This window comes from Castor canadensis, chromosome 1 (genome assembly GCF_047511655.1).
Source record: "Castor canadensis chromosome 1, mCasCan1.hap1v2, whole genome shotgun sequence".
NCBI lineage: Eukaryota > Metazoa > Chordata > Mammalia > Rodentia > Castoridae > Castor > Castor canadensis.
Window position 1 is genome coordinate 164,696,693 of NC_133386.1, and position 15,170 is coordinate 164,711,862.

The following is a 15,170-nucleotide window of genomic DNA, read 5'->3' on the forward strand; positions in this document are numbered from 1 at the left end:
ATAGACCCATTTCAAATTTAAACTATTTTTAGTTCAAAATGCATTTAATAAACCTAACCTACCAAACATCATGGTTGGCAACACAGTGTACTGTGGGGTGTCAGTTGCTTACCTCTGTGATTATGTGGGTACTTTCTATGATGGAAAGTTTTTCAGTTTAACTCCTCTACTCTCTATAACAAGCCAAAAGACTATTTCTTTAGTTCATGCCTAAACATCCTAGGAAAAAACTTACCATGTACAAAAGCAGTATAATCACCTTCTAGCAAATCTTTTTTTTTTTAAATATTTCTTTTTTTTTCTTTTATTGTTCATATGTGCATACAAGGCTTGGTTCATTTCTCCCCCCTGCCCCCACCCCCTCCCTCTCCCCCACCCCCTCAATACCCAGCAGAAACTATTTTGCCCTTATTTCTAATTTTGTTGTAGAGAGAGTATAAGCAATAATAGGAAGGAACAGGGTTTTTGCTGGTTGAGATAAGGATAGCTATACAGGGCATTGACTCACATTGATTTCCTGTGCGTGTGTGTTGCCTTCTAGGTTAATTCTTTTTGATCTCACCTTTTCTCTAGTTCCTGTTCCCATTTTCCTATTGGCCCCAGTTGCTTTTAAGGTATCTGCTTTAGTTTCTCTGCGTTAAGGGCAACAAATGCTAGCTAATTTTTTAGGTGTCTTACCTATCCTCACCCCTCCCTTGTGTGCTCTCGCTTTTATCATGTGCTCAAAGTCCAATTCCATTGTTGTGTTTGCCCTTGATCTAATGTCCACATATGAGGGAGAACATACGATTTTTGGTCTTTTGGGCCAGGCTAACCTCACTCAGAATGATGTTCTCCAATTCCATCTATTTACCAGCCAATAATAACATTTCGTTCTTCTTCATGGCTGCATAAAATTCCATTGTGTAGAGATACCACATTTTCTTAATCCATTCGTCAGTGGTGGGACATCTTGGCTGTTTCCATAACTTGGCTATTGTGAATAGTGCCGCAATAAACATGGGTGTGCAGGTGCCTCTGGAGTAACCTGTGTCACAGTCTTTTGGGTATGCCGCAATAAACATGGGTGTGCAGGTGCCTCTGGAGTAACCTGTGTCACAGTCTTTTGGGTATATGCCCAAGAGTGGTATTGCTGGATCAAATGGTAGATCGATGTCTAGCTTTTTAAGTAGCCTCCAAACTTTTTTTCCAGAGTGGTTGTACTAGTTTACTTTCCCACCAACAGTGTAAGAGGGTTCCTTTTTCCCCACATCCTCACCAACACCTATTGTTGGTGGTGTTGCTGATGATGGCTTTCTAACAGGGGTGAGGTGGAATCTTAGTGTGGTTTTAATTTGCATTTCCATTATTGCTAGAGCTAGCAAATCTTTTTATAAGCTGAAATCTATCTCCAAAGAGGAGATTACAAGGCCAGACTTTAGTCCTCTGGCAAATCAGGGACCTCAAGAGCCCATTGCCAACGGCCTTTGTAAAAAATAAGTGATGACGATAGAAATCTGTCCAATGATCTTCAAACTTGGAATATATATGATGCTCTAGTTGATAAAATACCTTGGATATTGACAGTCCAGTGCAATTGATCTGTTAGATTTAAAGCCACCAAATTTAAGTTTACATTTTAAGTAATGACTAAAGTTTATCTTTTTTTATTATTATTCATTTATTCACATGTGCATACATTGATCTTTTAATAATTACTTAGGTTTGTTTGCCATGTGACATGTTTGCTTTCACAGATTCATCTTATGACTGAAGACTTCCAAGCAGCAATATGTATCAAATGCCTGTCCATATGAAGCAATACATTCCCCATGTATGTCGTTCAAGAAATAATGTTGATTCTTATGTGGTAAAAACCAAGTTAGCATGCTGCTGTTTGGGGATTTTGTGATTCTACACATATAAGAGGTAAAAGTGAGCTATGCCATGGAACATATTCAGAAGAGCCCCCATTACCACACTCTCCAATGTTTTTTACCCATCAAATTCAGTTCTTCCCTAAGAAGATTTATACAGTAAACTTATTCCTGCTGCCACAAAGCAGGCCTTCAGATAGATTAGATATATTTAAACAGCTCTCATACCAGCTCTCCCTTTTTTCCCTGAGTAAATGCTTCCAAAGCCCTGTATAACATGCTTTCCAAGTCACTCATCACTATGTACTGAATATTTGTGTCCTTCCAGAATCTACATGCTGAATCCTTAATCTCCAGTGTGATAATATTTGAAAATGGCCCATTTAGGAAGTAATTAAGTTTAGGTGGAGTTATGAGGGTAGAACTTCTATGATGAAATTAGTGCCATTAAGAAGACTAAGTGACCAGAGCTTGTTCTCAGTGTGCAAACACCAAGGAAAGGCCATGTAAGGACATAGCCAGAAAGAGATCCTTCACCAAAACCTCAAGTATACATACACCCTGACCTTTGCAATTCCAGCTTTCAGAATTATGAGAATAATTTTTATGATCTAAGTCATCCACTTTATGGTATTTGTTATGTAGTAACCCAAACTGACCAAGATACTTGGCATCTTTGTTCCTCTTTTCTGAATGTGTTATAGTTGTCCCTATTTCTCTTAAATATATTACAGAGGTAGCATGTATGTATGTATGTGAGTGTGTGTGTGTGTGTGTGTGTTTATACACAAAATGTTATCTCAATACTACAGGGGACAACTTAACCTTATATTCTTGAGATTATGATTCTGCCTACATGGCTTAAGTCTTTATTTCCCCATACCAGAACAAACCTCCTCTCTGGCCATATACTCTTATGTTAAAGACTATTTTTCCAGAACTATGGAAAATAATCTTGCTAAGAAGTTACTGGATGCTGACTATACAGTGGACTCTATATTAGATACAAGGAGAGAAATAAGGTGCTGTCTTGCCTGAGGGACTCAGAGGCTAGCCTGAGACACAAACAAAAGTATCTATTCCCAAAGTCAGTGGAACTAAGATAGATCAAAGAGGGGAGATTCTATAATGCACTAAAATGAACAAGATCATTCTAATAAGAGTGTGACACTTGACAATAGAACCCTTAGCTAAAGAGAAGTAAGATTTATTCATTCCAAAATATTTGTTTTTACACTTATTAGATGCCAAGAACAAAAAGAAAAAAAAATCATTTAATTGGGACTCAATGAAAGAATCGAGGATTCCCCAAGTACTTAAATGCTTTGCTAAACAGACCTTCTAGAAAACATGCAAGAGTGCAGAATCAGTTAACACTTCCTTTGCAGTAGTCCACTGGAAAAAAAAAAAGACACATGAAAACTAATCACCTACATCTGTCCCCAATTATGATTGATTTTCACTCTGTTAAGATGCATTTACCATAGATACCCTTGTTGACTCATGCAAATGAGACATTAACATTAGGCCAGAAAGAAAATGAAAGACTAGTAGTTTCTTGTGGGTGGTGATTGTGCATGAACTCATCATGAAAGAGCCCACCCATTCCCGGGATCCGGGCATGGTTTTGCCTTGTCCCCACCCTCAGAGGACAGAAACTTATGTCCAAACATACCAAAACCCCATATGGATCTTTTAGACTATAACAGAATGGAGAAAGACTTCAGAAACATCAAGTACCAAGAATAGAAAAAGTTTATTTTGGTTTTAATCTCATGTACATTTTTGGCATTTAAAAGACTCCAGTAGAATGCAAGTGACTTCTTGTAGCATGGTGTTGAGATAATTTTGATCCTGCAGATAGGTCCACTGAGAATATGTTCAGTAAGTGATTAGCGATGCCTGCTTTCAGCATGAAAGGAATAAATTGTAGTAAAAGGAGTGCCAAACATTTGCAATCTAAGTCAATATCCCCTTCCACAAGTGGGAAACCTGGGGCCAGAAGGACAAGGCCTCACCAGAGGTCACACACTTGGTGTGATGTCCATGATTCCTTTTTCCTTACTGTATATCTTTATATTTATATTTCAACCTGTGCTTTGGAAAAAAATTAAGCATATTAAATACATAAAGACTGTAAGTCAGGAAAGCCTGAATTGGATTCTGACTTTGCTAAATAACAGAATGAGAAAAATATGACAATTTCTTACAATAATAAATTCTCAGCGCTAGAAGTTTTTGTACAAATAGCCTCATCAAATGAACTAATCCCATAGGTGACCAAAGAGGTCCAGAGAGGTTTGAATGAATTGATGGTAGAGCTAGGATTAGGGTGTCTCCAGAGTTTCCTTCCCTGGAACTCCCTCATAGTGCCTCTCCTAATTTATAAAATCTATGTATTAAATATGCATGTATTTAGTACCCACTATGAGGCAGCCATGGGTCACAGGGAGGAATGGCTTCAGTAGATTGTTAGAAGACCTGATCATACAAATAATTAATTTTTTTGGCTTGATGAATGCCAAAAAAGTTTTGTGTAAACTGCCACATAAAAAGAAAGGACACTTTTTTCTTCCTAAAACATGGCAACTTCAGATTAAGTGTGTGTTTTGGTGAGTTTTAAACATGAATAGATGTTTCATAGAAATAAAGAGTGAGCCCTAGCATTCCAAATAAACAGTGCCGCTTGGGGTAAGGCACAGGAATATAGAGAGCCGTGAGGTGATTTAACAATCACGAGTCCTTTGGAAACCAAGGAAAGGTGGACAAAGACTCACGCAAAAAATGATCTTCTGATCCCCTTCTCATGTTGAACTCTGTTGCTTTAAGTTTTCTGTATTAGTTTCTCTGGAGTGGGGACATCAAATGCTTTCATGTTTTGGGTATTTTACCTATCCCCATACCTCCTGAATGTGTTATTCCCTTGTCATGTGACCCAACTCCAACAACATCGCTGTATTTGCCCAAGATCTAAAGACCACATATGAGGGAGAACAACCAGTGTAAAGATCAGCTAGAGATGAACCAACCTTGGTTGTAACACATTTGTATATGAAAGATGCTAGGAGTCTCTCTGTATAGCTGTCCTTATCTCAACTAGCAAAAATGCTTTGTCTTTCTTATTATGGCTTATTTATACTCTTCAATGGAACTGAAGAAAAGCACAGAACAGGTTCTGCCTAGAAGAGAAGGGGGAGAGAGGGAGAGGGTGGGGGCGGGGAGCAGGGGGAAGGAAATGATCCAAACAATATATGCACATGTGAATAAATGAATAATAAAAAAAAATCTTCAGCATCATACTAAAGCTTCAGACATCCTTAGTGAGGCAGCGGAGTGATCAGCTCCCAGCAGGATCAGCTCCCAGCTTTAGAAAGGTCATGACAATGATGTGTACAGAAGAATTGAAAGTAGGAGATCAGCTAGTGATGATTGCAAGGGTCTGCAGGAGAGAAAACAGCAGGCTGGGTTAAGCTGGTAACTGTGGGAGAACATCAGGAACCATGGCAGAGGCAGAATCACTGCCTTCAATGGCTTCCATTTATATTAACTATAGGGGTTGTGGGAAGGAAAAACAAAATTTAAAGTAATGCATTTGTCTTACTCTAGAGGGTGGTAAAAATAAACTTAAGATTATGGATAAGAAAATGCTTGGGAAAAAATGAAAAGTGTTCTATGTATGTATTTTCATTATCAGAAGACCTTGTTACCTGGTGGACGAGCTATCTCATACCTATAATACCAGCTACTTTGGAGAGCTAGTATTATAGGTATTCTTCGGGAGAAACGTGGTTTAAGGCCAGCCTAGGCAAAAAAGTTAGTGAGAAGCCATCACAACAAATAAGCAGGGTGTGGTGGTAGGATCCTATAATCCTTGCTACACAGGAGGCACAGGTAGGAGGATTGCAGGTTGAGACCAGCCCTGGGCAGAAAAGTGAGACCTTATCTGAAAAAATAACTTAAAGCAAACAGAGTTGGGGGTGTGACTCAAGTGGTAGAGCACCTGACTAACAGTGACATTGAGTTCAATCCCCAGTATGGTCAAGGGAGAAAAAATGACCTTGTTTCCAAATGTTCTACTGGTTTACTCTTGTAACTCTTTAACATTGTGATCAAGTTTAAGCTATTACAAAGAGAACAATGCAACATACAGTTTTAAGTATATCCATATACTTTGCTAGTAATCAATACATTGCAGATAAGGTATTGAAGAGTGGGAGGGATATAGAGATGAATCAACCTCACTCATCCAAAAAAAATGCAAAAGGTTATTGATAGCATTTTCTTAAAGAAACTCTTGTACCTCAGGGAAGACAAACCCTCTCAGAGGTTTTGCACCAAATGATAAGAGCCTTTTAAAGAGAACTACCTTATGCAAGTGGCAGAAAATGCTAAAATGTGTAAATCTGCTTTCCGCTCCTCCACCAGCAAGCTGCCAAATTGTGCATTTTGATAATTAGCAAAACATCTGTATTGGGATTAGGGTGTTAAAAACAGCTGCTGCTTCCTTGATAGGAGAAGGGAGTGGGGAATTTGGATCTGAACTTCACTTTAGCCCAGCTGTTTCTCATTTGAAGAAAGGATAAAGAGTAGACACTGAGTCAGTGGGAAAGCATCAAGACAAAAGTGAAGAAGGACATGACTTCAAATCACACTGGCCCAAAGTTGACTCAAGTGCATACCATTGGCATGTGGTGAACAAAGCTTCCCTGCTCTCCACGGTCCTAGGAGCTGGTCTTGTTTGCCAAAAAATGTCCCAGTAAAAATATTTATATGAAAACAACTGAAAGGCAATATTAAGAGCACTGCTGACCTCTTACAATTTGACCTCATCTCTTGCAGCAACAAGAACTTGGAAACTCTCCTTCTCTCTGTGCATGATGCAAGACTCTTGGTTATACTAGGGGGTTTGAGCGCTTCCTCCTGGCTATGAGCCTTTACAGCCTAGGAGGAACATGAACAAGGACAAGCAGATTACAGCAATCCTTCCATGGAAGAGGCTGTTCTTCCTGGGCAAGTTACTGCAAGATTCAGGTCATAGCTCTCTATATGGGAAAGATACCTGGCTGAATTCAATCATTCATTCAGACATTTAATCTACACATATCTATTGAGAAAGGCCATGTGCTAAATGCAGGGATAGCATGGAAATGGGCAGATGAGGTCCTGCCCTTAAATCTTCATAATCCAGGGAAGGTAAGAGATGTGAATATAATTGTTGAAATAATGATTTAAGTTGTTATTGTCATAAGCACTATAAAAGTTAACTAACCAATGAATTCAGTCATGTCACAACTAAGGTTGTAAAAACAGGGTTGATCTTAAGTCAGGTTAGAATTTACAGCATCCTGTATCCAGTAACTGTGAGCCTTGGGGCAGACCATTCCTTTATGACACAGTTGTCTAGACCCCCTAACCACAGTCATACCTTGGCTGGCATCTGTTTTCCCATCTTACAATATCTACTTGGCTTCTGATGCGCACTCTGTGCTTTTTTGTTCTTATTGGTCAGAATTCTATTTCTCTGTCTTCGGTACTCAATGAGACAAGCTTCCAAGAAGTGATTAGATGAGGATGACTTCATTTAATGAATGGCAGGCCCAGGCCTATAGGGATAAGGCTGAGGAAATCCTTTGGCCAAGTGACACAGAAGCAGGCTGGTTTTAACAGTCTGTATCTCCTCACTCTGTCACTGTCTTTCAGATCTATATTCTCTGATTTTGTTCATTCTCTTCCTCTGCTTCTAACAACCCTCTTCCTTATCTCAACCTTTCAAAATCATATTTATTTTTCGAATCTTAGCTGTTACCCTCTCTGAGATTTCCTGGTTCCCACTTGTTGGTAGACAGCTCCTTAGTTCTTCATACTTCTCTTAGAACATCAGAGCCTGTATTACTTGATTTTGCTGATATTTTATTTTGTTTTCAACTAAAATGAAAACATGTCCCATTCATCTCTGCATTCTTTGCAACAGAACTTTCCTCATAGTAGGTGCTTACTTGCAGTACTTTAATGCAGGTCTTCCAAATAAAGGGAGACTGTGTTTGAATCTTGACATTACCTTTTATAAGGAAACAATTCCCTCATCTCTAAGTCTCAGTTTATTCATCTCATCAAAAATAGAGTAACAGCTAAGCATGGTAATGCACATGGATAATCCTAGCATTTGAGAGGCTGAGGCAGGAGGATTGAGAGTTTGAGACCAGCCTAGGCTACATAGTAAGTTCAAGTGCAGCCTGGGTTGAACAGTGAGACCCTATCTCAAAAAAAAAAAAAAATGGAACAACAGAGGCTTTACAAGATTGCTAAAAATAGTGAGTACTATATGAATGGAAACCCTGGCTCATTGGGGGTACTCATAAGAGTTTACATACTTTCCTTCTCGCAACATGTTTTTAAAGAAAGTGAAATTGAAAAATATTGACTAGCCCACATTTCCCCAAATTTTGCTTGAATTGTTTTCTTTTAATCCAATTCTTTAGAGCAAGAGTCTGCAACTACAGCCTATAAGCCAACTCTGGCCCAACACTTGATTTTGTGAAGTTTTATTTGAGCACACCACACCCATCATTTACATACATATTTGGCATGACCTCTTTCACATTACACTTGAAAAGTTTAATACTTACATTAGAGAACATATGGCCATGACTACAAATGTCTGAAATACTTAACCAATTCATGCTTTTCAATTAAGTTAGGGCTCTTTCTTCAGAAAACCCCTATGAACATATAAACACACCACCTTCAACAGATGACATGCAAGCCACTTTCACTGTTGCCATATTATCTTAGATCACAGATGAGCGAGACCTGAAGACAGAACTCCCTGGCAGTGGTGAAGAGAGAATGGGAGGTCTGGGCCAAAGGAGCTAACTAAGGAAGTTAAGAAGTGAGCTTCATTTTGGGAGTAGGAGAATAGAGAATTGGTCATCAATCATGGAAACAATGTGTGATGAACCTTAGGAAATAGGGTCTAAACACGAGGAAGAGGAATGGTAATAATAAAACTAGCTACTGACTAGTATTATAAGAATCTTCACCGGAGTTCCCAAAAGTAGAAACTGAAACAAAAAGATATGCACTAACTTCCAAAAATATTGAGGCTATAATCCTAGAAAACAGAAGTGAAAGAAATACAGAAGTCCACAGGGAGGAAGAACAAGTTTTTTCTTGGAACAATTTAATAGGATGTTTGTACCAAGCACTCCTGAGAACTAAGTCTCATGGGGCATCTTCAGAGAGCTGCCTGAAACTACCTCTCTCTAGATCTATCAGGTAGTAAAGCTCCTAGCTCTTATGAGTCACAGTGCTCTCCACAGGACATTAAGTCTACCTCGTCTCAGGATTGTCTCTCCCCACCTGGGCACAGCAGTACCATCTGCAGTATAAGTTAGGGCAAAGGAGTGAGCTGCATCTGCAGCCTGTGACAGCAGTCCTTCTGGTCCAGCTGAGTGAAACAAGACCAAGTGTGGGCACAACTCAAGGTTGCTGAACCCCACAAGCAAGAGGAAAACCCTAGAAGAGCAGATTTAAGAGAGAAGTAAAGCAAGGCCCTGCCATATCCTGATGGCTAGTGACACAAAGGACTAAGAGCAGTGCTCACAATGGGACTAATTGGCCAAGTTAAAAGGACCAAAAAGACATAGTCCTCATTTCAGACAGCTGCCACATAGACCAATGAAGATCAAACCTCCCTTTTTGTAGTCTACAGGTAAATAGTTGACATCAGGCAAACTTCTTAGAGTCATCAGTCACAGAGACTAGATCATGGGATCTGAGAGGTGCTTATCGTGTACCTGTCACACTATGGCTTTATGAGCACATGCTATAGCTAAGCTCCTTTATACATGCATTCATATGCATAAAAGAAAGAAAATCACCATCTCAGGAAGTAGCCATGACACAATAATGTCCACTTTACATATATATGAACCCATCCCAGAGGGGTTAAATAACTCATTCATATTTTCACATGCTTGAAGCATTTGGAAAAGGGACCATGTCCATCCTAAATTGCTCCAGGTAACTGAACTGAGACAAATGGATGCAAAATATGGGAAGCCAGAACTTAGAAGAGGGACTTTTTCTGGGTCTGAGCTACTTTCTCTATGATCCCATGATGCTGTCATATAAGAGAGTGAAGTGTCCCATGAACAGTGGTATTGAGCTACAGTGGATGTCTATAGGAGAGGCAGGGTTCTTTGCTAAAAGTTGAACTAGATGAAGGCTTCAGTCTTGTAGGGGTTTTTTTTTTTTTATCTCTTTTTTACTTTGGGATTTTTTTATTTCTAATCTTTTTATTAGCATATAATAATTGCACAAAATAATGGGTTTCATGGTAACATTTTTATAAATGCATATCAAATGCTTCGAAAACACTCATCCTCCATTACCCGCTCTCATTCTCCCTCTCCCTAGTCCCTGTCTCCTTCCCAAATAGTTAAGGTTCCTTTTAATGAAGAAAAGACTATTCTAACACATACATACTTTTACTGTTGTCATTTTAATGTCAATGCAGAAGAAGAGATAATTGTAAAGTAATGTGTGCCAGTATATGTTTTTTATTATTGTTAAGAACTTGACTGATAGATTTGTACATATCATTTAGTGTTATCAACAACTATGAGTTAATTATTACCATTACCACCAACTTATAAAAGAGAAAACTGAGACTATTACAGGTAAAGCACAGAAACTTGCTGAAAGCCCCTAGCTAGTAAATGACTGTCAACTGCTAAAAGCCAACTTCTCTGCCTTCTTTTCTCTGCTATCTTGATTATTCTTCACTTACCTGAAGTAAATTTGAAACCTTGGGAGCCTGAGCTCCTAGGAAAGAAGTCACATGTGAAGACACCAGAAGAGTTTCTCTGGCAGACAAAGCCAAATTTTAAGCAGATTTTATATTTTTTTCTAAGTACCCTGAAAATCCTTTCCTCATGAATGCCTTATTTTCCATTGCATTTAAACACCTCCCAGACTATTTGCTGCCATTTAAAATGTTTTGAAAGCATTTTTGCAGATTTCTTCCAATGAAAAATCAACATAACCATCAAAAGGCAGACCTGTTATTTTTAACTCATGATGAAAATGCCATTGGAGAAGAGTGAGGCAATTGAAATAAGGAAAAAATAACTTTGGGAGCAAGATTTTAGTGCACCAAAAGGCTCACAACTGGTAATAATTTTAGGTGATTCAGGCATAGTTAAGTCTGCAGAAAATAAAATTTAAAAAGAGAGGAACTTCAGCATTCTGAAGGCTCTGGAACCAAGAAGCTAGAGACAAGATAGCCCAAAACTGCATTTGTGGAAAAATCACAGCTGCAGAAAACCACAGGGTGATGTCTAAAAGCTACCACCGTGTGTTTTCCAGTTTCTGCCTGAGACAACACACATTTGTCAGTGGCCTGCAAGGCCTCACGGCAAAAAAAAAAAATTTAAATACTTAAACTGTATTTTCATCTTGAAGGAACACATCTTGCTGAAATTTACTTCTTTGACTTTTTTCCCACCATAACTGAAATGATTTGTTTTGAGTTATAATCTTAAAACTCTCCTCAATTTGGAGCTGAGATTATAGACTCTGAAATCAAACTGCTGCTTTTCTTTTTTTTTTTTTAATGTTGGCTCAAACATTGACTTTGGAGATGAGAACACCTTGGAGAAGTAAGTAAACTCATATGTAATATCGGAGTGATTAAAACTTGTATCTTTTACGGTTGTTACAAAATAGATCAGATAAAATCATGGATGCCAAGTGCTTGAAACATTTGGTAAACTTAAAAAATGAACAATTACTTTTACTTTTTATCCTTTTTTAAATGAAAGAGATTATTCTCATTAGTAAAAATGTGAGAATAGGCCACTTGTCACTGGGGAGAATCAAAATTTAAATAAAATTATGTGACTAAGTTTCAGTAAAAAATTAGTTACCCTCCTACCCGCCCATGCCTGTCATCCCTTCCAACAAGCTCATCTAAGATAGTTGATATTCTCATAGTATCTCCATCCTAGTCTAAGAAGCACTCCCTGTCTGGGCAGAGCATTGCCTGGGTGCTTTCTCCATCCTTCATTTCATTTTCACCCCTTCCTGTTCCTTCTACAATAGAGCACGCTTCATCAGTTTGTAATGTTTTTCCTCTTCCTCTAGAAGGTTCTCATTCTTGAGATAATATCTAGCTAATAGGATCATTGAAGGATTAAATTAGATAATATATGAAAGTTCTAGTTCCTGGCAAATAGTAAGACTTATTGCTCTGTATTCTTTTCTTCATCTTGATAAAAAAATTCCCTAATCTGTATATCCTCATGGTCCTTTTACTCTCTGACACATCACTGGATTGCTCTGCCCAACAGTATATATTATTTTAAGCTTCCTGGGCCACAAAAAAAATAAAGATGAATGGTGAACCCCTAGAATCTGGCCAATATCACCAATTCCTAAAGACCTCTGTGACCTGACATTTGGTCTACATATTCTTCTTAAACTGAATTGCTTTTGTAAGGTACATTTCTCCCATTAGATCATGTGTTCCCTAATGTGATCTTTTTTCCCCAGAAACTCAGGAAAAGCCTAGCAATAGAGTAGGTATAATACACATACCTGGAATTTTAAATAGCGACAGCCCTTGGGATCTAGTTCAAATCATGGCACAAAGACAGCTATATCCTGAGTCTTTATGAGTCAAAGCCACACTCCTACATATGGCAAAGATGAAGTCAGCATATATATCATAATATATACATCATCATTTACATAATTGAATATACTTCACCTTAAGGTTCAGAGTTCAAAAGGTATCTCACACCCAACTGAGAAACTACTTTGACTCTAATTGAGGAGCTACTACATTTCTAGCTCTCCTTAAATGGAACCATTTAACAGAAAAATCCAAAAACACTATAACAGCAGAAGCCTACAGTTTTTATCTCATCCTTGACAAGGCCTCTTATATAACTATCCTCTGTGGTCCAGACCCACTGGCAGCCTTTGAAGCTGGTTGCTTAGAGTGTTAAGCAATATCCTAATGTTTATATATGACATTGTCTATACTTTTGTTTCTGGCATTCAATCTTTGCTTTTTGATTTTTAATAGAAACCAGACATCACGTCATTGGTGTGCCATCAAAAACAGTGCCAGACTTCCTGTTCTCTCTGGGAAAGATTCAATGGCTAGTGAAAATACATGGAGGAGGTCATCCTGAGGATTCAGCTCAAGGATATGCAACAGGAAAAGTGCCAAGTACCCAAGATATAAAGTAATCTTTGTGTAGAAGGAATGAGGCAGCTTCTGAAGTAAACTTTCAGTAAACCTTAAATTTCCAGCATTGATTCATTCTTTGGATAAAGATTGGCCCTTATACACCAATTTGTGGTTCTTGTCACATGCAAGAACCACAGAAGAGAAATACGTATTTACATGCACATATAAATATGGAACATTCTAGGAGCAAATTTAGGAGTAAGTCAATCTTCTGGGATAGGTTTAAACTATGTAATGATACAGGTAACAAATGAGTTATGACATAGTTGTACAGATAAATAATAGAAAACTATGAGTATATCAGAGTCTCAGGAAAAATAACTCAAATTCTTCTGTCACGAAATAGCTGTATGACTTTTTCCTTTTTTGTGGTATCCCAGTATTAGTATTATTGACCATTATTGTTAAAAAAAATTCTACCAAAGGGAGGTACACATTTTTATGTAAGATGTCTGTATACTTGCACTGAGAAAAAATATCTATTATTTGCAAATTGCATAAGTTTGATGGCTTTGCTTACAGTATCAAATGTACTTGAGAAGTCCTAACACAAATGCCATTTGGATTTCCATTATAAACTAGACTTGAGAGTTCAAAAGCCTTACACTCTCCAAAAGACTTTGAAAAGGCCAGTGCTAGGGAAGAAGCGAGAAAACCACCCCCACAGAATTCTTAGTCTAGGACAAGGTACTTATGTAATGCTTAATGGATTATATACATAATCTCAGGGCAGTCACAGAGAATCTTTAAGTTAGAAGTTCTCATCAACATTTTACAAATGAGGCTAGAGAGTTTATACTCACAGAAGATAGTGACAACATTCAGGATCTACTCTTTCTAATTGCAGAACATACAGTATTAAACACAGCTACACCAGCTCAATGAAACACTATGGCACACTGGGAGAGCTACAAATTGTTTGTTCTTGAACACAAGACTATCTGGGAAAGTACACTTACATTCTTGTTTGTGTTCAAGTCCAATATCAAAATACAAGTAGCAGCCAACAGTTATGAGGCAGAAAAGCCAGAACTTTGATCACTTCTCCACTTAATACTAAAAGATTTTTTAAGGTAAGACTATTGGCTAGGTATGGTTTTTCATGCTGGTAATTCCAGCTACTCAGGAGGTAGAGCTTGGAAGGCTATGTTTTGAATCCAGTCCAGGCAAAAATTGAGCAAGACTTCATTAACAAATAAGCAGAATATGGTGGTAAATGTCTATAATTTCATCTACTCAGGAGTCATAGGTAAGAAGATTGTTGTCCAAGGATAGGCCTTCGCAAAAAGCATGAGGCCTTATATAAAAATAGTTAAAATATAAAAGGTCTTGGGGAATGGTTCCAAGTGGAAGATCATTGAGCCAAACTCCAATATCACCAAGAGCAGGAAAGAAGAAAGAAAGAAAAAGAAAGAAAGAAAGAGATGGAGGGAGAGGGAGAAGAAAGAAAGAGAGAAAGAGAGAGAGAGATGGAGGGAGAGGGAGTAGGGAAGGAAAACTATTTTTGAATGACTGTAGAGCTACAAATTGATTTTCCTTTGTTTTGTTATTTCCCTAGACCTTAATTGAGATTAAAATCCTTTTAATTAATGTGTAAGTGGTAAAGGTATGACATGTCTATTTTTTATCATATTAATAATAAGGTACTAGAATATCAGATGCCTTAAAACTTTGGAGATGTCACAATTAAATACCATAAACTAGGTAGTTTATAAACAACAGAAGTTTGTTTCTCATAAGTCTGGGGACTGTGTAGTTCAACATGAAGGTGTCAGAATATTTAGTGTTGGTGAATGCCTGCTTTCTGTTGGTACTATCTAGCTGTGTCTTATTAAGGTGGAAGAGACAAGGAATCTGTCGGGGGGCCTCTTTTATAAGGTGAGCACCAATTCATAGGAATTCTACTTTCATTATCTAATTGCCTCCCAAATGTCCAACCTCCTAAAATCATCATACTGGTGATTAGGTTTGAACATAAATTTTGGGGAAACACAAACATTCAAACCATAGCATAAGGTTTGGTTTGCTTCCCACTCCAAGAATCTCAAATAACA

General features: G+C 38.0%; 1 long non-coding RNA gene across 1 annotated transcript in view; it reads left to right on the forward strand.

The window, feature by feature from the left end:
- LOC141411438 (uncharacterized) overlaps positions 1 to 14,512 on the forward strand; it is a 188,681-nt gene extending 174,169 nt beyond the window's left edge. The window contains exon 4 of the long non-coding RNA XR_012436170.1: positions 12,949 to 14,512. This is a non-coding gene — a long non-coding RNA (uncharacterized lncRNA). The remainder of the gene's footprint in view (positions 1 to 12,948) is intronic.
- Positions 14,513 to 15,170: the final 658 nt, after the last annotated feature.